Below are 27,634 nucleotides of genomic sequence, written 5' to 3'. Positions count from 1 at the left end.
TCGTCAAGTGATTCATTTTTCAAATATTTGAACACCGAGAATTGGGTTTTTAGTAGCTTAATTTTGGATGCACGTATCCCCACATTACATTCATATCGATTTTCTAGCGCTTCCCGTAGCTCTCTAGCGGTTTTGTATTTCCTGAAGGTGTGAAGAATCTCTTGTGGAAGAGCCATAGTGATCGCCGCATGAGCTTTACTCTCTGCCTCATACATTTTCCTCTCCTCCTCATCCATCTTACTGTACTTCTTTATTTGATCACGACCCTCAAACAAGGCCGTTGGTGGAATGTATCCATCTTGTATGCACACCCACATCTTAGCATCTTGATATTTAACATACTATTCAAACCGATCTTTCCAAGCAACGAAATCGGTACCCTTAAGCATTTTCGGAGCCTTAGTTGCTGAACCGGCTTCAACTTCCATTTTCACTAGTTCCGTGATGTTTATCGAAGTCATCGTTGAAAGAAACACAACTCAAAACACGAGAAAAGTATAAAATAATTTTTATTAATTAGAACAGTACTCAGTAGGCGAAGTTATGTATAACTTCGCTTAAGCTTAACTTTGCTAAACCTCAACTTCGCTTGCTTCTTAACTTCTCCTGATGTTAACTTCGCTTAATGTCAACTTCGCTTAATTCAAGCGAACTTGTGAGACATGCGAAGTTAATGATAACTTTGCTTAAACTTATATCTTCGCCTAAACCCTACAAACAGTGGCGGCAACTTCGCCTGATGAAACGGTTTTTGCAGGTTTTAATTTGACGTATTTTGAGGTATGCGAAGGTGTAATGGGTTATATTTGATATTGGGAGATGGGTAGGACACAAAAACTCGGTATTTCAACGTAAACTCGTCCCGTGAATAGTCGCACGGAACGATTTCTACACTCGTGTGATAATCCCGAACCACACAATCACGAGCAAACACTCTGATACCAATTGTAGGTTCCCAGCCGGATCTACACGGAAATATCTCGTATTACGTAGGTGCGGAATCCCTACGTAAGACGATACGAGTGTTAGACGCGATATACGTTAAACCCAAGTACAAAGACACGTTACAATACTCAATAGACACGTTGTATTGCAACTCCTTTAACACGTGATAGCCAAATCACAATTACACGTACTGAACAACACTTCTAAACAGGCCGTAGCCTAAACATATATACCCTTCGACAACTTCGCCTAACATGCTAGGCGAAGTTGTCAATAACTTCGCTTGTTCCACAAGTTCGCTTATAACATGCGAACTTGTGGGACAACCTTTACAAACCAAAACCAAAACAAACTAACGCGATTACAGACACTAGATACTGAACTACTGACATCATGTACCAACACAGTTGCTCCAAATCTGCCTCCAAGTTCATTTGGAAAATGGTGTAGATAGGGTGGTGTGGGTCGGGGGAGATAGTGAGGATTTTTTGGCCCGGTCCATTAAAAAACTAATTTCGGCCCGTTTAATAATGACCCGGGTTTCGTGTTTGAATGGAGTAAATATTTACCAAAGAAGGTGGGCATTATGGCATGGAGAGCGGCTTTAGGTCGTTTACCAACTTTTGATGCTCTAGAAAGAAGGGGAATTTCGGTGAGCACCCAGTTATATCCGATTTGTAATGAGTTGGAGGAGTTCGTGGAACACTTATTTGTTTCGTGTAGTATGGCTCAAGTGATGTGGAGCGAGGTTGCTCAATGGTGTAAGGTTCCTCCTCCACTTTTGTTTTCCTTTCGGGATGTTTTGGATCTACACAAATCTGCACCCATGTCCTCGGAGAAAGCGAAGGTCGTCTATGCGGTGTGCTTAGTTGCAACTTGGTGCTTATGGAAAATGAGAAATTTATTGGTTCATGATGGGGGTCGGATCGCCATAGCCGGACTTGTGGAAGAAATAAAAATAATGTGTTTCTTGTGGATGAAGAATAAAGGGAGGCGAAACAATCTTACATGGGATAAATGACGTTGTTTTAGTTTTTAGCGGTGTCGTTTGGTAATTCATAGTTGGTGTGGGTAGTGGTTTGTTTCTAGCATGTTGTATGTTTGTAAACTTTTCTAGCTTCTTGCTAGAGTTTTGGAATGAATTTGTTGGTCTTTCAAAAAAAATAAAGAAAACCTATTTTGATAAATACTTTTCAAATAACCTATTTTGGTATATATTTTTCCTCCTCCCCCATTTTGGTAAAAAACTCTTGATACTTAACTATTGCAATTATTTTCATTTGTTAACTAGTTTATGTTCACAGGAAGTCACGGTGGGTTTAGGCTCAAAAGATTGAATACTAACATAGGTCATCGATGACATAATGAATAAAACTTTATACCAAATCGTATTAAAGTTATTTCATTTAAAGTTTATATACAATACAAAGTAAACACTAATATACTTTTCACTAAAATATACAACCATTTTAAATATAGATATTATGATGTAACTGTTTTGATTGTACAACCAGATGGCGGGGGTCATAAGTGGTACGACCGCCACAAAGCGGAGTTCCTACCTACACTCAAACTAGTTCCTGTGTTAAACAGTCGTGGCATTCTTAGTTCAACAAAATGCACGTGTGATCTACAAGATTGTGTGATCTACAAGAATGTGTGCCCACATTCGCCTTTTAAAAGGTCCGCCCATGTCTCTAACATCCGTCAAGTGTATAATCGTTTTAGAACTAGTATAAACCATCAGGCATCAACAACCATTAAAAACCCATCTATGCAATGTATATACAGTGATCTGCGTCTACCGCTTTATGTCACGCCATAAGCCACTTTAATGTTTTGGGGGCAGCCTGACGCGTCGACCCACATATCATACATCAATCGTCCAACTTCATCTTTTTATAGTTTTGCTCGGTTCTTTCTCCCACATATCCAGAATTTGCTGCTCATGTTAGAATGATCCAACATTTGGATGCAATCGTCGATATTGCTATATCATGTGCATATAAATGTATCAAAGTAACAAGTTTCCAGATATATTCACCACTAAAAATACGTGTTAGGTTACAATCCATGATCTGCTTAGTTTGATGATCGGCAAGTTAGAAATTATAACTAATTAAGGACAGATTTTTACTTTGAATTCAACGGACGGCCAAAATATATTAAACAATCGCGAGATAAACAAAATTTTTTCAAACAATTATTTTGTCTAATATAGGACTAGCGTTATTTAAGTAATTTTGCGAACATGTTAAAAGGATAAAATAGTTGAATGATCAGTTTTGCTTGGATTTATTGAAATCGTTAGTTAGAACATGTCAAGATGTTTACTGTATTTCAAATTTTCAATATATAACATTCTACCACTCTATTAATATGAGAATAAACCAAAGGAGCTGTTGAAGACTTGATGAACTGAAAACGACGACATAAACATATGAATTGAAAATGACAACATTAAATTATGAGATTGAATGCCGTGAATGGCATTAACATTCAAAAATCGAGGATAAAAGGCCAACCGATAATCCTTTGTGATTTGAGCTTAATTATTCTTAAAAATGAATTCAAAGCAGCCAATTATTTTCTTATCATCCTCCCATCATATTCATTTCATCTCCTACGTTCTTGTGATATTTCTAACTTCCACCACCATCTCAACTTCCTATGACGGCGGAATGGAGACCGATCACCAGGCTTTGCTCAAGATCAAGTTGATGATCACAAAAGATGCATATGGATCTCTAATCTCATGGAACAATTCCCTTCACTTTTGTGATTGGACCGGCGTTACATGTGGGAAACGACACAGAAGAGTCAGTTACCTAGTACTAGAGTCGCAAGGTTTAGAAGGCTATTTGTCTCCTAGCATAGGGAACCTCAGTTTCCTTAGTGAGCTTTCTCTTCAGAACAACAGATTTCGTGGAGCAATCCCTAATGAACTTGGTCGTTTACCTAGGCTACGTTTCCTATATCTTGGACGTAACAAGTTCAACGGGACGATTCCAGCTAACATATCTCGTTGTTCTAACCTTAAAGAGATTCATCTTTCTCGTAATGAGCTAACCGGAAGCATACCCAAAGAGATTAGTTTCCTCTCCAAACTTACTTTTCTTTCACTTCAATTTAATAAGTTAACAGGTGGTATCCCATCTTTCGTGGGGAATATTACATCAATGGAAATGTTCTCTGTTGAAGCAAATCCTCTGGGTGGGAGCATACCAAACACCTTAGGCCATTGGAAAAACTTGAAAGAGTTTTATGGTGGTGTTTGCGGGTTATCTGGAACCATCCCTCATTCATTTTATAACCTTTCGCTCCTAGCTTATGTTAGCTTTCCTGATAATCAACTGATTGGCAGTCTTCCTCTAGCTATAGGTACAATGCTCCCACATCTTGTTTTGCTTGAGTTATGGGGTAACAAGCTAACTGGACCTCTTCCATCATCCATTTCTAATTGTTCGAGATTAAGCGATCTTGAATTATCTATAAACAAGTTTAGTGGGAAGTTAATAATTGATTTTGCAAATATAAGAGATATTAACTTTATATCCTTATATAGTAATCTCTTTGGAAGCAAAGAAGCTGATGAAATGAAATTTATTGATTCTTTGATAAACTGCACAAAACTAAAGACTTTAGATCTTTCTTATTGCAAGTTTCAAGGAATGCTTCCTATATCAATAGGTAACTTTTCCGATCAGCTTCTTCATCTAGTCTTAGATGAAAATCAATTATATGGGAATCTCCCAAGATCAGTAGGTAACCTTGTTGGGTTGGAAGTGTTGTCAATAGGAGGAAACCAGTTCACTGGACACATCCCCTCAACAATTAATAACCTTCATAAGCTACAAGCTGTTGAATTATCTAGAAACCAACTTTCAGGGACAATTCCTAATACCATGGGCAACTTTTCATTAATGATCACACTTTGGTTATTTTCAAACAAGTTGGAAGGGGAAATTCCATCAAGCCTTGGAAATTGTCGTCATCTATTAGAGTTAAACCTTGATGACAACAAACTTAATGGGAAAATACCCATAGAACTTCTTCAACTTTCATCTCTATCCAAAATTTTGAATCTTTCTCTTAACAATTTGTTTGGTACATTTCCAACCGAAGTTGGAGACCTCAAGATGTTGACTGCTCTAGATTTATCTAATAACAATTTATCAGGTACCATTCCCAGTAGCCTTAGTCGTTGTGCTAGCCTTTCAAGTTTGTTCCTCAAAGGAAACAAATTTCAAGGTATACTACCACCATCATTAATTTCCTTGCAAGGATGAGTGGAACTTGATATTTTATATAATAATTTTTCTGGCCAAATTCCTCAATACTTAGAACAATTGTCTGGGTTAAAGTATATAAACCTATCGTATAATGAATTCGAAGGTGAAGTACCAATGCGAGGACTATTCACGAATGCAAGCGCTTTCTCTGTCTTAGGGAATATTAGGCTTTGTGGTGGCATTGACGAACTTGGATTACCCAAATGTAAGAAGACAAAGAAACATACAAAAAAGCTTCCTCTCTTTGTGATTGCCATTTTAGTTGCATCCACACTTTTCACCCTCATGTGTTTAGTATATGCTTATTGTAAGAAGAAAAGTAAGAACCAGTTGTCTCAATCATCAATGAGCAAACGTTTCTTAAAAGTTTCATACAGTCAACTTATTAAGGCTACAAATGGCTTCTCTGAAGCCAATTTGATTGGAACTGGTGGGTTTAATTCTGTTTATAAAGGAATTATTGATGAAGACAGTGACAAATTTGTTGCAATTAAAGTTCTAAATCTTCAAAACCGTGGAGCTCAAAGAAGCTTTCTAAGGGAGTGTGAAGCATGGCGAAACATTCGACATCGAAATTTGTTAAAGATAATAACTTCATGTTCAAGTGTTGACTTTCAAGGAAATGATTTTAAGGCTTTGGTGTACGAGTTTATGCCTAATGGGAGTGTAAGTGATTGGTTGCATTCAAGTACAAGTTCATCAAGATTGAACCTTCTTCAAATAGTAAATATTCTTATCGATGTAGCATCTGCCCTTGATTATCTTCATAATCATTGCATACCACCGATTGTTCATGGTGACTTGAAGCCTAGCAACATTCTACTTGATGATGATATGGTGGCGCATGTTGGAGACTTCGGCTTAGATCGATTTCTTGGAACAACTTCATATCAAAATAGCTCAACTAGTATTAGTGGAACAATTGGTTATGCTGCTCCAGGTAATACATTTTCGTATTCACATAATTGTTATTAATTTGCTTACTGTATTACTTTTGTTTGATGTTATTACTAATTAATGAATTATAGAATATGGTCTCGGGAATGAGATGACGAGTAGTGGAGATGTTTACAGTTTTGGAATACTAGTACTAGAGATGATGATCGGGAAAATGCCGACTAACAACATATTTAGTGAAGACCTTAGCCTCCATAAATTTGCTTCCGGGGCTTTGCCAGACCATGTAAATGATGTCGTTAATGTTAGCATTCTAAACATTTATCGAGAGGATGAAACCAATATGCAAAACAAGAAAGCAAATACAAAGAAATTAGAGGAATGTGTGGCTTCAATGGTCAAGATTGGAGTATCATGCACTATGGATTCTCCATCACAACGGATGGAAATGGAAAAAGTTGTACATGGAGCATATTCGGGATACACTTTAATATATATTTGGCTTTTACTTACAACACTAGTTTGATTACAAATGTTTTTGTTGTAATAGTTAAGAAATAAAATATTTTCATGTTATGCAAACATTAAGTTATCTTAAAACAAGTCTTGGGTGCTATTGACAGTGTGGTATAAACTATTAAGTCAAGCATGAGGTAAAACTGATCAAGTAAAAGAGAGCCGTTACAATCTAATACTTTGTTTTGTTCTTTCAAGAAAGTAGTTTCACATGAATGACTAAACAAGGTTCTAAAATAAATATAACTAATTATACAAAAGATCCTTACTAGTTTGTTTTGTTCTTTCAAGAAATCCGAATATAACTGTTAAAAGAGCCATTTAAGAACCACTTTGAGTCACTTCTATATTCTTTTTGTCGATAACATGAAAAACAGAATTTTGTGAAGGGTAAAAACCTTCTTTGGACTAGCTTAGCATAAAGATTGGAGACATATGTCTTTTAGCCATCTAATTAGATGAGATTTATATCAAGCTAAGCAGTATCAAACAATGAACACTGGTGGATCCTTTCAAATACCACGAGACCTAAGTGCATATATAACTAGTGAAATTCAACATGAAGTGCACTATATAACAACCTTAAGCCAACCCCATAGTGTATTATTTGCACAGTTCTAACCCTCTTCAAGTAGCAACTTGCGACAACCTGAAGAAGACGGACGACTGACCAATTTGGTAAGGCTCTTCCAATTATGACAAAAGCTAGCCGTGAAAAGTCACCGAATCTCCTCCGTCAGAACATGGGGTTCGATTTTGATATCAACCAGCTATGTCGTGGTTTTGCTTCATGCTTTAGTGAGGTTTTACCACACAAAAGCTATCCTGATGGTTTTACCACATCAGGATTCATTATGGAAAAAACACGCACTTGAGGCCAACGATGATGAATACTCACCCAAAGACACTACAATACAGTGAGATAAAACGTTCAGTTCAATGATCCAATTAGTGAGTGTCACCTCGCCTAGTCTCCCATCATCACTCGATGCTACCAAAACTAAATGTTTGAAGCAGAAATTGAATCCGGGCACATGAAACACCAAGTTTTTGTACCACCAGCTCGTTCACAAACTTTATTACGCAGTGACAAATAAATTTTTATCTGTTGTATAATCGCTCTGCAGATAGGGATGTTTAAAACTGGATGTTTGAAAATTTATAACAACCGAACTTTCAAGTAACTGATATCACTATCCAAATTCAAAATTTCAAATATCACTAGCCGATTCCATAACAATGTCTTTGTCAACTACAAAGTGGCTAGAGCCATAACAATGTCTTTATGTCAACTTCACTACTTCAGTAGTCTCATTATTGTTACATCAAAGTCTAGCAGCACTAAAAGACTTCAGTAGTCTCATTATTGTTACGTCAAAGTCTAGCAGCACTAAAAGAGGTATTTTGGGTCATCCCACGACAACTAGCCGTATTAAAACTTGGTTGAATTAATACGCTTTTCAGAAAACATTTAAAAAATGTCCAATTAGAAATCACGTCCTAAAGAGGTAATTTGGGTCATAACACAACTTTTCTTTAGTGGACTCAGAAGCACAATATATATCTATACTATATATAAAAAGAATCTCAAAAATCTTTTAATTTTTAAGAGGTCCAAACTATTATGCAACATGTACAACCTTGAATGCTTATGATTTTAAAATTTAGAGGACATTTTGGTATTTACACAACACTCACTAACCGTAATTTTTCATATTCATTATATACTTACAATAAATACTCTTTCATAGTTACAATAATTATCCTTAAACTTTAGATAATTTTTTTAATATTTAAGAATAGTTACAAATTTAACCCCTTATTTTTATCCAAAAAATTGACAAATTGACTTATTTGTTTGTTTTTGTCTATATCTTTAAATATAATGTGTCTTTTTTAAAAACCGAACCCGCCATTACGACGTGCTTATTTTTTCAAACGGATGTGTAGATTATAATTTACAAGTCAGTGAAACATTAAAATACAACATAGGTATGCAACTATATAAATACATTTTTATTCTTATTCTATATTTACAATAATTACCCTTAATCTGTAGATAACTTTTGTAATACCAAAGAATTGTTAACCCCTTATCTTTATCCAAAAGTATGACAAAATTTATTTATTTTTGTTTCCCTTTATAACTTTAAATACATTATGTTTTTAAGAAACCGAACTTACCATTACGACGTGCTTATTTTTGTCGACGTTTAGATATAAAAATTTTCAACCGACGTGTAGATTATAATTTACAAGTCAATAAAACATTAAATACAACTTAAATATGAAAACGATAAACCAATAAAATGTTTAAGCGCATGCAAAATCAAAAGAATGAAATCAACTTCAACTAATATTATTTTGGATATGAGTTGTAATTCTTTTGGTGGTATATGGGTGTCTATAAACCCCGCGGCTCGGTCGAAAAAATTCGTTTAGAAATCAAGCCGAGCCGGCTCGTTTTGTAATCAAGCTTTTTCGAGTTTGAGCCAGGGATGGCTCGGCTCTTTGCTCATGTAGAGTATTTAGTTTATATATCCAACATTTTAATATCAAACTGTTTCAGCGCATTTGGCTTGCTACTTCTCAACACTGATCCACGCAATACCATTTCCCTTCCCGAGTTCGAAACATGTTTCTCCTAAATTATTTTTCACGTTTCCTTTGCATCCTCCATCAGTTGACTCTCAAATATATTTTTCTACCTCTAAACCTTTGCATCCTTGAATACTCTCTATAAATAATGGTCAAAACAATTAATTCAAAGTAAGATTTTATGGCTAAGTTCAAACTAATGAAAAAGCCAAAAACAACTAAAAAAAAGAGTTCGAGCCATTTCAAGTTGAGCCAAGTTGGCTTGATTTATTAATGAGCTTGTTCAAGCTCCCATGTTTCAGCTCGCTTAAAGTATCGAGCTCGAGCCGAGCTAGCTTAACATGCATTCGAGTCGAGCTCGAGCTTCGCCTAGCTTGGATCGACTCGTTCATGTCACACCCCGACCAAAGGCGGAGGAACACGCCGGGGTGCAACCGATTGCCCAAAAACACACGACACTATATAAAGTGACAATATTTATTCAACTCATTTTATTTCATAAATCAGTAATCAACACATCTCGTTCACACAAACAAATTGAATACAAGTAACAATTATATAATTCGTTTTACTAATATCCTAATAGTCTTGGTAACACTTTTTTCATCAAGTCCTCGAGTCAACAAAAGTCAAACCTGTAACATTTCATAAAATAAAGTTTATCAACACAAAGATTGGTGAGCAATTCATAAGTTTGAGCATATAAATATATAGTAATAAAAAGCCACAAAACTTGTATACGAAACAATAGATAAAAGCAACAACTTGGATAAAATAGATATCACTAATAGTTTTACATTAGCGACACCTAGCTATAAGGGGATGCTAATTAGTCTAGGATTTTATAGTTATCGTTAATTGCATTACGTTAACGAAACCTTGCCATGAGGGTTGCCAAATGGTCTAGGATTTATAGTTCCACCATCCAAAAGCGATAAACACATAAGCATGTAAGCATAGAATACCAAATCGAGCAATTATTTAAGTAAAGTATATAATCACATTTGTGGGTTTAAGATTCAAGTAAATAAAGCATTTAGTTTGATAAGTATGAAATGTCACCCCAAAATGAAAGATAGAAAACGGGGTATGAAAGTACTCACCTCGATTGACGAATCGAGAAATAATAAATGATCAAAATGTAGAAAGCTTGCGAACGAACGAACGAATCCGACTTGAAAGCTAATTGAAAACGAATAAATAAAATATATTAATGAACTTGAACTTTAGTTGAAACTACATTTGAAACATTGAACCAGAAGGTTCGATTGTAAATCGGGTTACCGGTTAATTTGTTAACGATTAGGGACTCGTACTTAATTGATAATTTAAAATAAAATAATATTATTTTATTGGGCTTTTAAATAACTAACCCAATATTAAATAGAAACAAGACGGGTTTAAATCAAGAGTTCTGTTTTATAAAAATGAATTGATAATAAAGCTTATAATAATGTTATTAATTATAAAGATAGTAATGATAATAATAATTTTAAAATATGTTATATATATATAAGATAATGATGATAATAATATATAAATATGTTACAAATCGAGAATTGTTGTTAAAACTAATAATAGTAAGAACAATAAATATAATAATAACTACCTTTGTTGTTGAATACATTAATAATAGGTTTATGAATTTTACTAATAATAATAATAATTATAATAATAATTATTATAATAATTATGTGTGTCATATTACTAATAACTAATACTTATAAATTTTAATAATAGTAGTATTAGTGATAAAAATATAACTCGAGTGACGACGACGTTAAATGGCAACTAGACCCGACATGGGTTTCGGTTCAATAAACAAGTGGATAATATCAACAATAATAGAATTTGATAATATTACTTAATAATCATAATAATAATGATAATAATAATCATAATAATAATAATCTATTAATTATGAAAATAATGTTAATAATAATTGTTTTGTTAATGATAACAACAACAACAATAATAATAATAATAATAATAATAATAATAACTATCTTGTTAGTGGTAATAATAATAATAATAATAATAATAATAATAAAATCTAGATAATAAATATAATGTTAATAAAAATAGTAATATTAACTTGAGTAATTTGTTAACAAAAATTAACCAAAGTTGGTCACAGAGATGATGAAAAGAGGCCGGAGATGAAGAACAGAGGGTTGCCGGAGCCCGAAGCCGATTCCGGCCGTCGGAGGTGCGCTGGAAAAACGACCCGGAATGGGAGAGAGACGGAGAGAGAAAGAGATAGAGAGTGAGAGACGGAGAGAGAGAGAGAGGCGGAGAGAGAGAGTGTGTGTGAGAGATGGAGCGAGAGCACGGGAGAGAGGGAGACGGAGCAGGGAGCACAGGAGAGAGGGAGACCGGTTTTCCGGTCGCCGGAAAAGCGTCCAGAGAGGGAAGGGGACGGTTTTGGGTGAGGGGGTTATCGGGCAGCCGCGTCTGCCGGATAAACCGAGAGAGGGAAGGAGAGTGGTGGCCGAAGAGCCGAGATGTCGCCGGTCATCTGAAAACGACGCCCGAAGTGCGAGAGAAAGAGATGGGGGCTGGGTGGGATGTTTATGGTTAGGGTTAGGGTTTTGGGTTGTATATATATGTATTATATATTTTCAAAAACAACCTCTTAAGTTTCAATCCAAGTTTAATATGAGTTTAAAGGTTTTTAAAACTTATAACGACTTTACGAAAATCAGTTTGGACCCTTTATGTTTTTCTTAACTACACTATAATATGACAAACATCGATTTATTGATGATCAAGGTCTATAATAATATTATATAATAATTAAATAAGGTTCTAAAAATGTTGAGTCGGTTTTACAAAATAAAAGTTTACAAAATGAATACAACTCGAGACTCGAATTTGACAACCTATGTATGCATCAACTAAACCAATTAAACAATTAATGTAATACACTTTTGTAAAATATTACACCATTAAGAAAACTAACATATGTACAGCATCATGCAGGTTTCATTATAAACTAAGATAAATAAGCAAGTATCGAATTATAAATTGTTGCCGCCGCAACATTATGCGGGTTTCATACTAGTGTAGTGAAATACAAGAGTTTGAAGATGAGGGAGAGTAAAGGTGCACAAACCAAATTAAAATTTTAACCAGTTTGGGTTGAAATCGGTTAGGTCTGACCAAATATCAGTTAATTCAACCAAGGCAGGTTTTAGTTTGTTTTTCAGGTCAATTCGGTTAATAAGTTTAACTAAAAACAAGTTCGTGTATTGGCACTAATTTATAAAGAAAAAGATGATTCATTTATTAGTAGAACTTTGTTACAGTTTGGGTTGAAATCGGTTAGGTTTGGCCAACAATCAGTTAATTCAACCAAGGCAGGTTTTAGTTTGATTTTCAGGTTAATTCGGTTAACAAGTTTAACTAAAAACGAGTTCGTGTATTGGCACTAATTTATAAAGAAAAAGTATTTATTAGAACTTTGTTACACGTATTGTTCACTGATTTTAAACTTGAAGAATTAATATTAAATTCATACATTGTGTTTTACTAAAAATTGTGTTTTATCATGTTTTTTTTCGTATAACTACCATTGCTTTTTTGATATTATTTTCATGCATTGGTTAACCGAATCAAACAAAAAACTTATATAGTTAAAAAAACACATGGTATTTTTAATTAGGTTCATGACCGGGCGTCCGAATCACAGTCGTTTAAGTTAGAACGACAGTTGAGGCTTCACTTGAGCTTCACGCCATGGAGTTCAAAGACATGATGAGCCCACAACAATGGTGGCGTGTCTCCGGCGAGTCATTGCATAAGTAGAAGGGTGGGGGTATCCTAACTCGAAAACACAAGCCCCACACCCAACTTTATGTCACTTGAAGTTCCTTTTAATTTTCCACCGCCCTCTAGTCTCCCTCGGGAAAGCAATCATCTATTATTATCATATAAATCCATGTGTAACCGAAAAAAGAAAATTTACGTACAAATGGGACGATGTGCTAATTATGAAAATCAAATAGAACAATTAAATTTAATCTACTTGGATTTTCACAATTGAAATACTAATTTATTAAAAGATTGTACTTAATCCAAAACCATACAATTGAAAAGTGTTTTTTAGTTACAATCCTTGTCACATAACAAACAAAATTCATCATTAGAAAAAGCACTGTACTATTTACTCTTCACCTATGCCACCTGAGATAAATGCACCAAAGAGTTGTGTACAAACTTCACAAGAATAATTAGCTAATTTGTTTTTTTCTTAAAAAAGTATTTAAAATTTAGTTAAAAGTTTTTATTACTTAAAAATGTAGTAAAAGCTTCATTAAAAACCAAATTTATTTTAAAAAAGAGAGGGCTCAGAAAATATATGGGTATGGAGAAAGTTTGTCGATCACAATGAAATCAGAGTGGTGCATGACTTTCCTAGTTTCTCATCACGGCCCTTTAAAGAATAAATAATAAAAACACTTTAATTCTAAATAATATTAACTTACATAATTAACTTATATAACAAAACTATAAATGTGAACAGAAATAAATAACAGTAAGCTTTAGAATCTAACAGCTAACCGTGTCGCAAAACTGTTTTCATCGCTATCTGCCCGTAAAAACGAGATGCCTAAAACATTAATTAAGTCAAGGCATCAGATACCATAGGGCAATAACAATAATTAAATAAAAAAAACTTATGCAATCTCAGTCGAAAGATGGTGATAAATTTGTGTTAATCAAAGTAAAACATCAGGGTAAATTAATATTACTTACATCATAGATTGCAAACAAGTATTATCATCCAACGGTGCAGATATAATTGGGTAAATAAATCATCACGCCAATCTTTTGCAAATCAAAATTTTTAAAAAATAAAAAAACTTAAACTGAATCAGATTATAAATATGTCTATCACCATCGAGCAATGTAATGTAACAAAGCTCATAAGACTGGGGCGACAATACTTCTCAACATATTCATATTAATTTATAAAGTAAAATATATAAACGATAAAAACAACAGACAAAGCTCACTAAATGTTTGAAGTTGGAACTGATTATTGGAGAAAGAAACCCAATTACTGGCGATGGTGTGGAAGAAGATCGGTGGTGACGGCTTAATATAGCCAAAAATGAGTAAAGAAAAGAAAGCTGCCGCATGATACGATTTAGGGTTTTGGAAATTATAATGGTTTTGGGCCTCAACTGGGCTAGAGAATTTGACATGCGTGAGACATGAAATTAGGTAGGCAATATTTAAACCCAGTAAACAGATAAGTAAAGAAACTAGAGGTTCACAACAAACCCGAACTGGTTTAAACTCGGGTTTTTAATACCCGACCTCGACTCTGTGTGTAGGATACGGATAGGGTATAACTTTCAATGTTGAAACTCAAACCCGAACTCGTACCAGATTTAAACCCGATAATACCCAAAACCCGGTTCTAGGTATACCTTAAACCCAATACCTGGTTCTAGGTATACCTGAAACCCGGGTTTTTTGCATACCCGGATATTAATGTTTGTGCACATGTGGTTGTGTGGCTGCCCACTGATTTATGGCTGTTCTCCAACGGATCTTTTTTGGAGCACATATATGATATAAATACTTGTTTAGATCACCTGTTGATATACCAAACAACAATTAAAAACACATACAATATATGCTTTTATATATTATTGTTTAGTTGTTTATATATGTTTGAATGAACATTGAAATTTGTATGCAAAAAAATGGAGTTAGGATTAAAAACGAAGTAGGCTCGTTGACAGTAGAAAGCTGTAGAAAAAAGGGTATTTTTAATACCCTGAAATAGGGTATTCAAAACCCAGAAAACGAGTTTTTTCAATACCCGGAAATAGGGTATTCAAATACTCAGAAATAGGGTATTCAAATACCCGGGTACTGAAGACCCGGTTCAATACCCAACCCGGACCCGGTACATGGGGTATGGTTTTTCAAGCCAATATCCTGACTCGACCCGTTATTGCTAATACTCGATTTTTTCGATACCCGATCATACCCGAACCCGGTTCCATACCGTACCCAGGTTTTTTTTAAACCCGATTTGCGCACCTCTAGGTGCACAAACCGGGTATTTTCAGAAACCGGGATCGGGTCGGGTATGGTCAACAAAAGTCAAAACTGAGTCGGGTAGGAATTGGTTCATGTATAGTCGGGTATTTGACCCGGTTTTTTCGAGTAGGGTAGGGTCTGGCTTTGACCTAGTATTTCCGATTCCTGGTACGACTCCAAGGAAAAATCCTATACCATGTCGTACCCGCGGGTCGGGTACATGTAAAAAAGGAACGTTTACAAACCGGTTTTCCGTCGGGTTCATGTTTCACCGTCATCTCTAGTTTAAAATAGAAATTGACAAACCACACACACCTTCTGGCTTCGTGCGACCCTTTTCTCTCTCCCAATATAATTTAAAACGTTCTGCTACCCCGACTGATGTTTAAGGAAGAAACCAAACGCTAGGTTCCTTGATTCCTTTTAGTTTTAATCCTATTATGGTATTTTGTTTGCGTGCTTTGATTATAACACATTTGAGAATCATAGCCCGTGTCAGTTCTATTTGATAAAGGGACATGGTCATTCAAATCGATGATTTTTAAATTACAGTTTATAAGATTTGGGGCTAAATTGGACTAGTGTACAAGGGTAAATGGTAAATTTAAAGAAAATTAACTTTTGGATACCATATATATGTCAAGTATAATAAGTATACTAATATTTATAATAAAATAAGTGAATATTTGTGTACTAAATTATTCTAAAATTATCTAATCATTAGTTAAAAAAATTGATATTCTTTTTTTAATATTAGATGGGAAGGGGCACTCATGGGTATTACCCATGCATTAATCAATAATGTAATGCCACCTCGTTTCTACCATTAACTACCCAAAAACCACAAATTTACAGGCAGCACCTACCCACAAGTACCCTAAAACTTCATTAATTCATTTTAATTTTTAATGGCCAATAATGAATCAATGTTGTGTGACAAACCTTTGCCATGAAATGAAGCCATGCACTTTACCCACATGGGATGGGGTGGTGTTGCCATGTGGTTTGTAAGCCATACACCCTACCCATATGGGTGCCCCTTCCCCTCTTATAGAAATATGAATTAAGTTTTATTTTTAAGTCAAAATCGTCCGAAGTTGACTGACTAGATGTGATTATGGCTGAAGTTGACTACCTTCGATCGATTCTTTAGTAATTAGGCAGATTTAAAGAAACTCACCTCGGCGCCATACCTTTTAGCGAGTACTCATGGAGTACTAGGCATTGTAGATCTAGTTTTACATTGGTTTGAACTCACATTTGAACGCTTATGGGAGGCCAACTCACATATTTGTTCTGGTTTTGGTATGCTAATAAGTTGGGGAAACAAAATGCCATGGAAAGGTAATGGGAAGCCCAACACATCGAAGAACATTCGTTATTTGTTTATTTGAATTTATATGAAACAATATAAGATTTGATTCAATTATTCTATTATTCAATTATGCAGTTAATCAATTTGTTACTTACTAATCACTTTTGAATCAAGATTTAATGATTTGATATATTTATACGCTTAAAACATTTTTATTCCCTTGATTCAGATACAAATCCCTCAGTCATCAAGACTCGGTTATCACAAGCCAATCTGTAAGGCTCCGTTCTCGGTGCCTTACTTTGGTGTTGGATTTACTCATAAACATAGTTCTATATATCAAAGTTAATAAAAAACTTTCACGGAAATAAAAATTAAAGTCAACCATATCCTCGTCACCCTCGGGTAGAGCATGGATTGGAGCTTGCGTGAGACTCTTCTTTAATTCCTCAAAAACATCCTCTTGAAAATTTCCCCAAGTGAACACTACAGACTTCTGGGTCATTCCGGTCAATGGTGCGGCTATCTTGGAGAAGCCTTCGATGAATCTCCTATAATAGCCAACCAACCCTAGGAAACTGCGTATATCAGTCGGGTTTTGCGGGGTTTTCCAATTAATTATCGCCCCAATCTTAGCTGGGTCCACAGTAATGGATTGATTACGTGACATAGAAATTGCACGTCGCGCAACCAGAATGCGATTTTGGAAACTTAGCATGCAATTTCTCTTCCTTCAAGATCTTCAATACTTCTTTTAGATGCTCGGCATGGTTAGACTCGCTCTTTGAATAAATCAATATATCGTCAATGAAAACGATGAATGACTTGTCCAACATCGGCCGACATACCCTATTCATCATGTCCATAAATGTTGCTGGAGCATTCGTTAGACAGAACGCATCACGAGGAACTCGTAGTGTCCATACCGCTTCCGAAACGCTGTTTTAGGGATGTTTGCCTCTCTCACCTTCAGATGATGATAGCCTGATCTAAGATCTATTCCTGAGAACCAACTCGAACCTTGCAGCTGGTCAAACAAACCATCAATCCATGGCAATGGATATTTGTTCTTTACCGTAAGCTTGTGCAACTCCCGATAATCTATACACATTCTCATGCTTCCATCATTCTTCTTAACAAACAACATCGGTGCGCCCCACGGGGAAACACTCGGCCTAATGAAACCCTTGTCGAGGAGTTCTTCCAGTTGGGACATTAACTCTTTCATCTCGGACGGCACCAGGCGGTAAGGTGCTTTAGCGACGGGCTGGGCTCCTGGTACTAAGTCTATCATAAATTCTATCTCTCGCTCTGGTGGCAACCCCGGAAGGTCCCCAGGGAACACTTCTGGGTAGTCGCGCACAACAGGAATATCTTTCACTTCTTTCGTCTTGCCTTGACAACATATGCCAGGTAGGCACCACACCCTTGCCTTAACAATCCTTCAGCTTTTATCATCGAAATGACATTAAGCCCTGAGCTTTCTTTATCACCATAAACCGTCACCATACCACCATCAAAGGGTTTTAATCTTATTAACCTACTCTTACACACTATCTGAGCTTTAAACTAAGATATCCAGTCCATTCCTAAGGTCATAACATACAGGGTAACAGGGAACTCACGTCCCTCTAACTCTATCTTACAATCCTTAACCATTCTCATTATTCTAACCGAGGTCTCACTAGAGGTTTCTACTTTAAAAGTTTCAGGCACTCGACAGCATTTCATTTTAGCTAACTTACTAAATGATGTAGCTACAAAACTCCTATTTGCACCAAAATCAAACAACACAGAGGTGGAAATTACCATTTACTAGAAGCGTACCTGTCACAACATCTGGGATCTTCTTAGCCTGCTCCTGGGTCAGCATGTAGGCCCTAGTCCATGGCCTTGCTTGCTCAGCATCCTTCCTTCCACTTCCTCCAGCTTCACCATTAGTGCACTCCCTAGCCATGTGAACCGTTTTACCGTACTTGTAACATGCGGGCTTTGCAGTGCAATCCGAAGCATAATGCCTCACCTTTCCACACTTGTAACAGGCATTCGACCCAAGCCTGCACTCGCCACCATGAGCTTTACCACACTTGTAGCAGACATCTGAACCCTCACCCCACTGGCACTCACCACCGCGCATCTTTCCACACGTCTTGCATGACTTCTTCTCCCATACCTTTTGTTGCTTACCCTTGGGGTTCCATGACTGAGTATCAGGTCGTTTAGCAGGAGTAACCCATTTTTTTTCTTTATTCTCTTCCACCACCACTTCGTCCTTCGCTAGGTCATCGTAAACCATCTCTGTGAGTTCGACAAGAGAGTCAAAAGTAGCAGGTTTACTTGCCATGACTAAGGTGCGGACGTTATGTGGAAGTCCTCTGATGTAACACCTAATTCGCTTGGCCTCAATGTTCACCATGTCAGGAACCAACCTAGACATGCGGTTGAATTTGGTAGTGTATTCGCGGCCTATTATCTTACCCGCCTATAGATTCAAAAACTTCATTTCATCCCTCTCAACCTCAGCATCAACACAAAATCACTTCATCACCAACTTCTTCAGGTCCTCCCACCTCATCGCATTAATCTCTTCTCGAGTCTTCCTCTGATCCACAGTCTCCCACCAATACATAGCCTCATCACAAAATGACTGAGTAGCATAACCTACTGCCTGGTTAGGACGTCACTCGCTAATTCGGATAACCTTGTCCATGGTGGTTATCTAGTGGAGAGTAGAGATTGCGTCTTCCAGACTAGTAAACTTTTGCGGGTCGCAAACTTTGAACGACTTGTAGTTGCACCCTCCTCGTCCTCTCTTTCTCTCATCAACCTTCACAGATCAAACTTCACTCGAGTCACCTTCCTCATCATAGGCTTTCTTACCATCATCCCCCGCCCTCTGATGTAATTCCTTCCTTCACTGCAGCAGCTATAGCCTGAGTAATGGCTGTTTGAACATCACGGTCAAGTTGATACCCCTCATTGTTGCTTGGATTTTGTCCAGTTGCACTTCCTTCTTCCTTTGTGTTAGTAAATGACTCTACATAAGGTTCACGGGTAATGCGTGGCCTACCACGACGTCCCGCACAACCTTCTTGACCGACAGTCTTTCTTGCTTCAGTCATTCGTATTCTATAAGGAAACACAAACGTCATTACTCAAGGAACTATTTAGTACAAGGATAGTAAGGCTAACAGGTAATAACAGTGGCCAACTGTGATTAGCCGATCACGTTAATTTTCGTGTCCTATACACCTCCCCTTGTGAGTCTATTTGTGCTGGTTCTACTTCTAAACGATTAGGCAATCAAACAGTTCATATAATCATACACTCATTTCCCTAGCAGTTAAGCTATCTTCCTTACACATTCTTACATTATTCATGAAATTAATCATATACTTTACCTTTACTTAGCTTGCTTGAGTGACACATGACTTTCTTGAACTGACATCTTCTTTCTTTTCTTATTTAAGTCCCATTCTTTGTTCGAATATAAGCATGTAGGATGCTTAATTCTCTCAAACTTATGCTCTAATACCAACTTGTAAGGCCTCTACTTTGGTGTTGGATTTACTTATAAACACAATTATAAATATCAAAATTAATAAAAACTTTCGCGAAAATAATAATTAAAGTCAACCATTCGTTACAAAACATTCGAAATTTGTCTTTAAAAACATAACATAAGATAGCCGATTAAAAACATCATGACAATTCCTTCTTCAGATGCCAGCCTCTTCAGATCCCGTCATGTGTCTCCATCAAGCTAACTGCTTCAATCTATTTACCTGCGTGCATATTAAAGTCAGCTACGCTTAGTGAGTTCTAGTTAATCAGGTAGCATACAATACATACACTTACTTTCATATACGCATCTGAAGATACATATTACATACTTTACCCTTTTACCTTTCTTTCGTACAAACATTTATTCATACATACATTCTTTCAAACTTTCATACTACATGCATAACTATCTTTACCATCACATATATTTTTAGGGTATGGTCCCTTCTATCTCATATATTTTTAGGGTCTGGTCCCTTTGTCTAAGATATTATTAGGGTCTTGTCCCTTCTATCTCAGATATTATTAGGGTCTGGTCCATTCTTTCTATACAACCATACATACACTTCTTTACACATACATTATATTATATACTTTCATACATACTCTCAATCATTCATGTATCACTCATTCAACTTATATAAAACTCACCTATCCTGGTGATACGTGCGATATCCGAAGATCGTTCACGTACCGACAAGCATTCATTTATAACCTCAATCACTATCACATAAATCATATAAGGCATACACTTACCACTTAGGGTAAGTGTATTAACTAATCACATCGAGTATGCACACAACCCAGAAAACATAACAATGACATGGGGCTAGAAACTCACCTGTAAGCGATTCCTTTCTAAATTTTCGGTTATGCCCTTCTTGAGCTGTGCACAGCTAATTGTGTATCAATTAGTAAGCATCACTTAAATACTCCTAATTATATCATATTCCTAGGTTATTGTAACCCCTAGCTACGAAGGTCCGGGGGCAGCGCCCCTAGCAGCGGGATTCTAGGGGCGGCAGCCCCTAGCGGGGTCCAAGGGGCAGAGCCCCTGGCCGGGGTTAAACTGTCAGGTCAGCTTGGAAAAATTTTACTTTCATTAATAAGTCTTTACTAAAAACCTCATTAGAAAACTGGAGTTCAATTATTTAATCAAATCAAATCTTCATTTTTAACATTACCTTTCATTTATTTATTACTTATTCTTAGTCCATTTATCATATAAGTCAATGTCTATCGTTTACGTACATATACTCTGTTTATCTTTCGTTTATTTCAGAAAATCATTTTCACCCGTATAAGTCTTGGGCGTATAAGTTATTATGGGCGTGTAAGTGATTATGGCGTATAAGTCCTCCTCAGACGTATAAGTTTCTTCCAGCGTGTAAGTGCGTATGGCGTATAAGTTATACATATGCGCTACATACATACACATTTCATACATATACGGGCACATACACGTTTATATACTTATACATTTTATAACATATACGGATTACACGTATACATATACGACCACATACATATGCGCCGTGCTACATATACGCCATACTTATGCGCTGTCTCTTACACGTTACATACATATGCGCTACTAGACTTTTACGCTGCAACTTATACGGCGTATAAGTGCAGGCCAGCCCTTTTTCACGCTTTAATTCACAAACTAAGACAAAGTATTTGACTTCACTACCGTTAAAGTAAAAAAGGTATTTGAATTGTCTAAAAGGAAAAATCAGTTAATAGTTTTAAAGTAACATTTGTTCAATGAAATAAAACAAAATAATAATTGTTTGACATGGGTACATAATTAATAATAAGAGCATCTACAACAAGCCACACCCTTTAAGGTTTGGGCGATGTGACAAGGAAGCAAACTTGATGTGGCAAGGAAAACACCATTGTGATGCCAAGTCCAGGGAAACAAGGTCCATGGCTACAAACATGCTTCAAACTTGCATAGTGGGTCCCTCCCCTCTTATACACACACATACTATATATACATATACATATGCATATGCATACATATATAATATTTTTAATAAGGTTTGTGTAGGTTTGTTGTTGTGGAAGAATGTAGAAGTTTTTAAGAAAAGTTTGGAATCTGATGTGATGATGATGAGTCGGTTTGTATGAATTTGTTGTTGTGGATACTCTATAATAATAATAATAATAATAATAATAATTAATATTAGGTGAAATCTTATGAAGATCCAATGGCGTGTGTGGGGGTGGGGGTGGGTTGTTAAAACGTCAATCACGAACTTCATTATGTTATGATAACCTTATTTGAACTGTCATGTTATGATAATTTTAAAGAATAACTTTGTTTACACTCACTTTATTATGTGATGTGATGTGATGTTATTATGTCATGTTATAATATGTATATTATCTTATGTTATGTTATATTATGTATATGATATTTTATCATATCATCGTATCATATCATAACGTATTGTATCATATCGTATCATATATTGTATTATATTTAGCGATGGAGCCATCAATTTTTTTAATGGGGTCATTAATATTTATATTCGAATATGTCACTCAGGTCGAATTTTTGGTACTCCGAGTCGGGTCACATGTTGTAGAAAGATTTGAACTGAAGAAAAATACAATTTACCACTCCACCTTTAACTATTTTTGTTTCATATTCTCTATGATATTTTACTGGGATTCAAATTCGAAAAATCTATGGGTTCATTTTGGTACTAAACTCTCATAAGTGAATTACCTGTGTGGATTACTTAACCCAAGATCATCTAGTTGTTTAAAAAACCTCAGTTTTGTTGTTTAATTTTTTTACAAATTGAAATCAAGAACCAACAACGCATGATTCGTATGTTAATCAAGAACAAACAACATATGGGCTGTGTTAAAAGGTTTCTTTCTAGCTTGTGGGTTATACGACCAAGTTTACCACCATAGTAAGTTGACCATCACTACCACCTTCAAATATTATTTTTCTAGTCCAAATTAAAAATATAAATGTACGTAAAAAGCCATAAACATAACACCAAAAGCAAATGAATCATAAATCCTAAATTCCTAATTAAACACATATATGTACAAATTGTGCTTTTTCCCAAACTAGTTTGGGACTTGGGTTACAAGCAAGTTTTAAAAACAAAACTTCAAACCGCTCAACCTGATTTAGGCCAAGTCACGAACCAGTTTTGGACCAAAAACCGTTTTTTTTACTACCCACTTGACTGCTTGAGTCACAAACCGGTAGAGGTGCACAAAAACCCGAACATGAAACCGGATCAGGAATAAAAACGGAACCGTTTTTTTTATGCCCGGGTTTTTAATAGCCGAACCCGTACCCGGCCATACCCGTAGGGTACGGATAGGATATGTATTTCAGTATCATAACCTGTACCCGAACCGGATCCGATTTGTACCCGGTAATACCATAAAACAAAGTCACCTTTTTGTTATAGTGATACGTATGGACACATGGTTTAATGCATTTCCTGATATCAATTGTCAATCTTGTTTGATCATGATTGTAACTTTAATGTCGAATCATGAAATGAATCTTACCTGATCCATGACGATGTTTCCACAGATTTTGAGATGAACGAACCACGTCTTGGTCTTCTTCCTCTGCGGCTGCGCCTGTGATCTGCCATGTTGAGACCTGCAATGGTTTCGGGGGTGTGGAGGTGACTGCTAAGATATCCAGAGGATTTCTTGTTTACAGACACAAAAAGTGGTGGTGGCTCTTATTGAGCATGACCCATAACAAGGAGGTGGAGACCTCCTTATATAGAGTCTCATGGCCACTATCATGGTACCCTAATGGGCCTAGCCCAGTTAGGGTTACCTCCACAAAACCCCCTCAGCCCAATAACGTTGTATTAGTCCATGTAATAAAATAAGCCAAACATAATAGATTTAGGGTCGTAGAACCGGGTTTTAGTACCATACCCCTACAAGCCCCCCAAGTCCAGTGTTGCTCCTGGGCGCGCAATTGTCTAGGTGGAGCGCTGGACTTTATAAGATGTGAGGCGGTTTTTTCCCTTTTCTTTGGCCTTGTCTTTATTGTCTGAGTTTTGGGAGGTTTTCCCCATGATGGTGACAATCTGTAAAAATAATGAAGCCTGCACGTGAGGCGGCTTACGAGCTATAATAATAGAGCCTGCGCGAGTGGCGACTTACGAGCTAAGAATAATAAAGCCTGCGCGCGAGAGGCGTCTTACGAGCTGTAGCATAATAAAGCCTGCGCGTGAGGCGTCTTACGAGCTAAGAATAATAAAGCATGCACGCGAGAGGCGTCTTATGAGCTTTGAGAATAATAATGCCTGCGCGCGAGAGGCGACTTACGAGCTAAGAATAATAAAACCTGCGCGCGAGAGGCGTCTTACGAGCTAAGAATAATAAAAGCCTGTGCGCGAGAGGCGTCTTACGAGCTGTAGCATAATAAAGCCTGCGCGTGAGGCGTCTTACGAGCTAAGAATAATAAAGCCTGCGCGCGAGAGGCGTCTTACGAGCTAAGAATAATAAAGTCTGCGCGCGAGAGGCGTCTTATGAGCTTTGAGAATAATAATGCCTGCGCGCGAGAGGCGACTTACGAGTTAAGAATAATAAAGCCTGCGCGCGAGAGGCGTCTTACGAGCTAAGAATAATAAAAGCCTGCGCGCGAGAGGCGTCTTACGAGCTGTAGCATAATAATGCCTGCGCGTGGGGCGTCTTACGAGCTAAGAATAATAAAGCCTGCGTCCGCGAGAGGCGTCTTACGAGCTAAGAATAATAAAAGCCTGCGCGCGAGACGACTTACGGGCTGTAAGAATAATAACAGCTTGCGCCCGAGGCGTCTTATGAGCTGTGTGAATAATAATAAAAGCCGGCGCGAGGTGACTTACGGGCTGTAAGAATAATAACAGCTTGCGCGCGAGGCGTCTTATGAGCTGTGTGAATAATAAAAGCCGGCGCGTGAGGCGACTTACGGGCTGTAAGAATAACAACAGCTTGCGCGCGAGGCGTCTTATGAGCTGTGAATAATAAAGCCTGCGCGTGAGGCGACTTACGGGCTGTAAGAATAATAACAGCTGTAAGAATAACAACAGCTTGCGCGCGAGGCGTCTTATGAGCTGTGTGAATAATAAAAGCCTGCGCGTGAGGCGACTTACGGGCTGTAAGAATAACAACAGCTTGCGCGCGAGGCGTCTTATGAGCTGTAACAATAGTGGAGCTTGCGCGTGAGGCGGCTTACGAGCTACTTTATGTCCCGCGCCACGTGCAGATGTTGCATGCGCGTGCGCGTAGACTTTGGTTTTGTGTTATGCGCCACGCGCAGATGTTGCGTGCGCGTGCGTGTAGACTGTGACATGTGTGAGCATGTGATGCGTAAGCATGTGTAATATGCGTGAGCATATGTGATGCGTGAGCATATGGTATGAGGATTCCCAACCCCTAAGTTTGGCGCGTAGCCATATGGGATATTATGAGGATTCCCAACCTTGAAGTTTGGCGCGTAGCCATATGGGATATTATGAGGATTCCCAACCTTGGCGCGTAGCCATATGGGATATTAGGAGGATTCCCAACCTTGCAGTTTGGCGCGTAGCCATATGGGATATTAGGAGGATTCCCAACCTTGAAGTTTGGCGCGTAGCCATATGAGATATTAGGAGGATTCCCAACCTTGCAGTTTGGCGCGTAGCCATGTGGGATATTAGGAGGATTCCCAACCTTGAAGTTTGGCGCGTAGCCATATGGGATATTAGGAGGATTCCCAACCTTGGCGCGTAGCCATATGGGATATTAGGAGGATTCCCAACCTTGAAGTTTGGCGCGTAGCCTGATGCGCGCATGCACGGCGATAGAGTGGTGACTCGCGAGTGCGCGTGCATGGCGGAGGTCTCTTGCGCAAAACCCAGATGGTGGTTTCCGCGGCAGCACATGCACGGCTGCGGAGTGAGAACCCACGGGCGTGCGTACATGGCGGCGGAAGTCTGGTAATTTCTGGATCTGCAATTTAAGAGTCAGATCTGCAACTTTAGACCTAAAATCCAGGTCTGTAATCTAGACCTAGATCTGTAAATAAGATTTGGATATATCTGAAGCCCGGAGCAGATTTAAAACCATCACAGATTCGGAGATCTGATCATTCGTGTAACATCCCGAAATTTCCAAGTAATATTAATTATATTACTTAATATTAGGGAGAAAGTTTACCCGGGTTATTAGGAAATAAATAATAGAATATGAGTTGGAATGGGTCGGGCTAGTGTCGGGTAATGGACGTTGGTTATGGATTTGGATTAATTGACATGGGCTAAATAAGAATGGGATTTCAGGGATATAAATACCCCCAAAATCCCAAAAATATCTTCATTTACATCTATTTCTTCACACACTCAAAACACACACATTCTAACCGATCAAGATTCGAAGCCGAGACCCGAGATTTTGTTGATAGATCTGAGTTGGTAAGGTAAGAACAAATCCAACAAAGCTAATATTACTGAAAATGGTTAGGATTGGATGGGTTAACCGGACCCGAAACCCAAACTGCCCAAATCGGACCCCTAAAACGTCGATTTTAGGCCGATTTGATGGTTGGGATTTGTAGGCGCCGATCATACGATTCCGTGGGTACCAAAATCGAGTTATTTGGCTAAGAAACGAAGGACTTATGGGCAAACAGATATGCAGCGCGATAACTTCGCCTGCAAGATTAAGTTCGCCTGATGAACTTCGCCTTCAAGCGTAACTTCGCCTTCAAGCGTAACTTCGCCTTCAAGCGTAACTTCGCCTAAGGATAACTTCGCCTACGGCCAAGTTCGCCTAAGGATAACTTCGCCTACGGCCAAGTTCGCCTAAGGTTTAACTTCGCCTGAAGCCAAGTTCGCCTAAGGTTTAACTTCGCCTGAAGCCAAGTTCGCCTAAGGTTTAACTTCGCCTGAAGCCAAGTTCGCCTAAGGTTTAACTTCTCCTGAAGTGAAGTTCGTTTAGAAAATAAATTAAAAGCGATAAGTTAAAGTAAGCTAATACTAGACCACCAGATTAGGTCAGGCGAGTATTGATACGTGTAACTTGTACAGTTAGCCGAGCTCAGTTAAAGAAGAGATTTACAGCTACCAGAGGAAGAAGCAGAGTTCAGGTGAGTTTCTAGCCCCATTCCTTGTTATGTTTTCGGGGCTGTGTGCATACTCGATGTGAAGTGTGAATACACTTACCTTAAGTGGTAAGTGTATGCTATAGATGTTATACGAGGTATATATATTTTATAATGCTTGTCGGTACGTGAACGATCTTCGGATATTGCACGTATCGCCAAGGATAGTAAATTCCAAGTGGTTGATAGTGTGTATGAATGTTATGATGTAACTTGTTTATTACGTAAATACCGAACTGATATGAAGTGTGATATAGGCAGGTAGAGGTAGAGTGTGTTAAAAGTGGCAAGAGTCTAGTAAGGGTGCTAGTGGCA

General features: G+C 37.4%; 3 non-coding genes and 1 pseudogene across 3 annotated transcripts; 1 reads left to right on the top strand and 3 right to left on the bottom strand.

Annotated features, from left to right (window-relative positions):
* Positions 1–3,280: 3,280 nt before the first annotated feature.
* On the top strand, positions 3,281–6,625 carry LOC143587326 (receptor kinase-like protein Xa21; annotated as a pseudogene).
* A 6,968-nt stretch (positions 6,626–13,593) lies between these two features.
* On the bottom strand, positions 13,594–13,684 carry LOC143587329 (small nucleolar RNA Z221/R21b). The gene has a single exon (XR_013144869.1). It is a non-coding gene; the product is annotated as a small nucleolar RNA Z221/R21b (small nucleolar RNA).
* A 246-nt stretch (positions 13,685–13,930) lies between these two features.
* On the bottom strand, positions 13,931–14,019 carry LOC143587328 (small nucleolar RNA Z196/R39/R59 family). The gene has a single exon (XR_013144867.1). It is a non-coding gene; the product is annotated as a small nucleolar RNA Z196/R39/R59 family (small nucleolar RNA).
* A 102-nt stretch (positions 14,020–14,121) lies between these two features.
* Positions 14,122–14,211, bottom strand: LOC143587330 (small nucleolar RNA U31b). Its single transcript, XR_013144870.1, has one exon. It is a non-coding gene; the product is annotated as a small nucleolar RNA U31b (small nucleolar RNA).
* Positions 14,212–27,634: the final 13,423 nt, after the last annotated feature.

The sequence above is a fragment of the Bidens hawaiensis genome, unplaced genomic scaffold (genome assembly GCF_021521415.1).
Source record: "Bidens hawaiensis isolate Kalapana, Puna unplaced genomic scaffold, B.hawaiensis_p1.1 tig00035458_1, whole genome shotgun sequence".
NCBI classification, from domain to species: Eukaryota; Viridiplantae; Streptophyta; class Magnoliopsida; order Asterales; family Asteraceae; genus Bidens; species Bidens hawaiensis.
Note: the sequence above shows the minus strand (reverse complement) of the source record. Positions and strands in the feature narration are given on the sequence as shown.